The following is a 5,000-nucleotide window of genomic DNA, read 5'->3' on the forward strand; positions in this document are numbered from 1 at the left end:
AAAAGAAAAGAAAAGTCTTCTTTGTGGAAAATAGTAAAATAAAAAAAACCAAGACTTCACCTTGGAAAATAACAAAATCTAATCTAAAACATCTTAAATAAAGCTTATTTGTAATCTTCTTTGTAGGCAGAAAATAGTAAGTTACAGGACTCTCGAACTGATGTAGTCCAAAAATAAAGAATTAAAATAACAAAGTCTAATCTATATAAGTGCTCTTGAAAAGGCTTCGTGTAAAAAAAATAGCAATAAAAAAATACCAAGTCTTCGTCTTGGAAAATAACAAAATCTAAAAGAAAAGTCTTCTTTGTGGAAAATAGTAAAATAAAAAACCAAGACTTCACCTTGGAAAATAACAAAATCTAATCTAAAACATCTTAAATAAAGCTGGTTTGTAGTCTTCTCTCGAACTGATGTATTCCAAAAATAAAGAATTAAAATAACAAAGTCTAATCTATATAAGCGCTCTTGAATAAAGCAGTGTAAAAAAAAATAGCAATATAAAAAAAACCAAGTCTTCGTCTTGGAAAATAACAAAATCTAAAAGAAAAGAAAAGTCTTCTTTGTGGAAAATAGTAAAATAAAAAAAACCAAGACTTCACCTTGGAAAATAACAAAATCTAATCTAAAACATCTTAAATAAAGCTTATTTGTAATCTTCTTTGTAGGCAGAAAATAGTAAGTTACAGGACTCTCGAACTGATGTAGTCCAAAAATAAAGAATTAAAATAACAAAGTCTAATCTATATAAGTGCTCTTGAATAAGCTTCGTGTAAAAAATAGCAATATAATAAAAATACCAAGTCTTCGTCTTGGAAAATAACAAAATCTAAAAGAAAGGTCTTCTTTATGGAAAATAGTAAAATAAGAATATCAAGACTTCACCTTGGAAAATAACAAAACCATCTTGAAAAAAGCTTATTTTTAATCTTCTTTGTAGGCAGAAAATAGTAAGGCGAAAATAAAGTCCCCTCTAAGCTCTAAAGTAACAAATACGACGTGTTAAAAAAAAAACTAACAATAAAAAAAAAAAACCAAGACTTCGTCTTGGAAAATAACAATCTAAATTGTGGAAAATAGTAAAATGAAATAAAAACCGACTTCACCTTCGAAAATAACAAAATCAATCTAAAACAAATGACATCTTAAAACAAAACTATTATTTGTTTCGGAGGTTGTCTATGACTGTTCATAGACCGCATAATTTCCACAGAACATTCTCAGAATATCAAGAGAGAAAAGCAGCGTTCTGCGGGAAATCATCTTGGCCAGTGATGTCGTTCTGGGTTTGGTCAGGCCCAGGGAGGTAAGTACCTCGTTATTCTCAAGGGGCCACTTTCCTCTTGCCCCAACCGGGAATCCAAAGAATGTGACCTTGCTAGCCTTCGTCAGCACTTTGACTTGATCACCAAGAGGGGTATAGTACGAAACTTTGTGCGAGGCAGCATCTGACAAGGTATTCTTTGAAAGCTCAAAACGGACGGTGACATCGATCACAACCGCCTCCTCATCTTTTGCAAACACGAGGTCAGGCTTTCTCATCTCTCCCGTCTCGGATATGAACCGTGGCTCTTTGTATACAGACCAGCCCAATCTAGCCGCTTCGTCTGCCAGAATGTTACTGATCTTGTTATGTCGCGCAATTCTTGCTTTCTGTACTGCAGGACATTGACCGAGAATGTGCGAAAGGGACTCGAGTCTGGCAGAGCATTTCCTGCAGGAACGTAAGGCCCCATCTCTGCCTCTGTTCAAGCTTTCTCTTGTTGGGTAAATATTTGCCCTTAGTTGTAGTGCTGCGATAAAGAAGCATTGTTTAAAGCCGCACCATGGCCTCAACCAAGCATTACTGATTCTATCATGCGCAAAGTTTACAATGCCCCTTCCTTGAACCGGCTTTTCGCACCATCTCTGAAATTCATGCTCCCTCCAATCGCAGGGTCTCGGATATACAGGTTCTTTTGACACCGAGTCCCTGAGAACGAATGTTGGGATTGCATCACTGTCACCCCCTGCTCGTACCCACAAATTACGGTATTCTTCCTCCATACCCTGCGAGGACACAATATTACGGGTGATAGCATCGGACGAGTTTGCTATACGTTGCAGCCTTCTAACTTGAACCGAAGGGATTGTTTTTTCCAGTTTCAAGATGGCAAGGCCTCCGTCTCGGGCTCTGGCATATAACAGTCCATCACAAGTTGAAGCGGGAAGGTGGAGCCATCCTTTTACCGCCTTTCTAATCTCTTGGTCCAACCCACGGAGAGTTGATTGCTTGCAGTCCGAGTGGTCTGCAGGATATAACAATCTGGGTAGGGCATAGGCATTGAGTAGTTCAACCTTCTGAGTTGGCTTCAGAGGCGCCTCATCGATTTTCGAGATCCATGTCTTTAGCTGACAATGTAGATCAGGCTGTATAGTGCCAGTCCAAGGGCCAATTTTCAGACCAAGGTATTTCGTTGATTCATCAGGTTGGATCATATGGACATCTTTATTTTTGATAGTCCATGGGTCGCAGTTGTTCACCGTATATGAATCTTTGGTTGGGCTTATCATGAAGCCCTGGCACTTTCTGGCCTGAACCTCCAATCCCGATAGCCCACAAAATGATTCCAAGATCGCTAGATTGGCGGCCATACCAACCCAAGATTCGCTCACCAACACCAAATCATCAGCAAACGCAAGAGCTGTCACGTGGTCGGTATCAATGGAGTACCCAACTCCGTGTGACTCTAGGGTGCATATCAAAGGGTCCATGGCAAGATTGAAGAGCAGGGGTGACATGGGGTCACCCTGTTTGACACCAACACGTATGCTAATTTCTCGAGTCGACTCGCCATTGCTTTTGAACGAGGTCGTACACCGATCGTAGGCGTTCTGGATGATGCCCACCACGTGTTCATCTACTTTCTTGTGCCTTAACACCCATAAAATATGAGCATGCGAAACCGAGTCAAAAGCTTTCGCTATGTCGATAAACATGACAGCCAACGGCCTGTGCAATTTCTTAGCATGTCTCATAAGGTCCTGTAGCACCTTAAGATTTTCAGAGCAGCCAGATGCCGCTATAAAACCACGCTGCCTTGGGTTTAAGGGACAAGCACGAGCAAGACGTGCAGTCATTATTCTGGAAAATAATCTCAGAATCATTGAACCGATCGTTATTGGTCTCCAGTTCCCCAATTCTTTCAGCTTTTCATCGTCCATAACCTTAGGAATAAGAATCGTCCTATTCTTTTTCAACTCTTTGGGAATAATTCCTGTAATCATCCATGCATTAAATAGGGCTGTCAGTGTCCGACCCTCGGGGTCGGCAGCACAGATTGCAGCCCTTGTTAGGCCATCTGGCCCAGCTGCTGACGTTGGTTTAATGGCCCGTATGGCAGTCTGAACTTCCTCCACCGAAATTAGGGGCTCAAAGTATTCGTTATTTGCAACACCTGATGACTTAAATTGGCCCAGGCCATTGAATGGCAACACCTTCTCCCATTTTTCGCAGTAAAAACGATATACATCTGCGTTCGGGATTCGGCATTCATGACGTTCAGTGCCATCCAGGACTAAGGACGCAAGAAGAGAGCGGTTCTTAAAGAAGAGCTTCTGGTGCTTCATGAAGCTTCCTCGTTTTTCCGCTCTCTTCTTCATCCAAGATCGTGTGGGTAATATCCTGGGTTTAATAATGTCGTTCTCGGGTTTTGAACGTTTGCCTTTGTTTTTCACCAATCTCATCGGACAAAGCATCAATGCTGTGGCAGTTTCTACGAGGGCATCATGTTGGCCCTCGCCGTTAAGCCAAGCCTTTATTGCCTCCATTGCAGGCTTTTCCAGGGTCCCAGAATTCTCATTCGTAAGCCGCTCAGCTGCTTGAGCGAGTATGGATGAAGTCCCCGTTGTTACATTTGGTGGGGGAGACAATGTCTCAAGAGGCCTAGAAGAAAAATGTAAGCTGTCTGACATGGGGGCCCCTGTCTTTTTACTTAGGTCCCGTCTCTTGTCAGAGACTTGCTTGTTGGTCTTAGTCCCAAGCGCTTCAGCAATGATCTTATTGATATTCTTTTTCCCCTGAAACTGCAACTCTAGAAGGGCCAGCTGTTCTACTTCCTTCAAAGACCAGCAGCTACGGTGTACCCCTCTCTGCGAGGTACCCTTTATACCATCTTTAATCCTTTCCTCATTACGGGTGACTGGGTGAGCATGCCTCTTGTGCTGCGAAAGGCCACTTAGAGTTGCAAAGCGTGCCTGGCAACATTCACAGACCATTGGTAAGCTTTCCTCAGTTAACTTTATTCCCCCACATTTGGGGGCATGACAGGCAATCGATCGGTGGTTTGAGTTGGTTTTGTCACATTTAGCGCACTTAAACACCAGAGGAATGTCTCTGTGTTTGATGTTAAAATGTGCAACAAGTTCGGATGCTTTGCCCATGTGTTGTTTACAGATAACGCATATATACTCCAGACTAGGCAGTACAACCGTGATAGTTCCCTTGGTGTCAATGGGAAACTTTCCCAACACGGGTTCCTCAGCCGATATGTCGAGGAAGGACTCCTCCACATCCTCATCATCCTCTGTAAAGTCATCTCAAGAGTCATCCGACTCAACTAGACTTTTAATCTGTTCGTAAAAATCGTAGTTCATCTCCTCTTCCTTTTCCAAGGACGAGTTATGGAAGGTCATGGAAGGTATACTAGTCATTTTTAGCGCCGACCTAGACGCCATAGGTTTAGCAACATCAGATGCCCAGAGGGCATCTTCATTCTGTGTCTGGGTTGACACCGAGACAAACAAGAGTTTCATAGGACGGCGTCCCCATGAACCCTCAGTGTTGCACAGATCGGTTTCTGTGGGTCTAACTGTAATGGGTGGATCGCCAACCCGAGCGCCATCCATAGCACGTTGTTTTGCCAGGCCTCGTGCCAACTGGCTTGAGAACTTAAGTTTGTCAGTCATAAGTTTTGTTTGTGGCCTCTAGTAATCACGCATAGCGGCCTCCATGCGAGATAGGA

The 5,000-nt window shown here is 42.6% G+C and overlaps 1 pseudogene; it reads right to left on the reverse strand.

The window, feature by feature from the left end:
* LOC142911596 (28S ribosomal RNA) overlaps positions 1–5,000 on the reverse strand; it is an 11,378-nt pseudogene that overhangs the window by 2,722 nt on the left and 3,656 nt on the right.

This window comes from Petromyzon marinus, unplaced genomic scaffold, assembly GCF_048934315.1.
Source record: "Petromyzon marinus isolate PM22_M1 ecotype Great Lakes invasive population unplaced genomic scaffold, UKy_Petmar_22M1.pri1.0 PM_G_Scaffold_18, whole genome shotgun sequence".
NCBI classification, from domain to species: domain Eukaryota; kingdom Metazoa; phylum Chordata; class Hyperoartia; order Petromyzontiformes; family Petromyzontidae; genus Petromyzon; species Petromyzon marinus.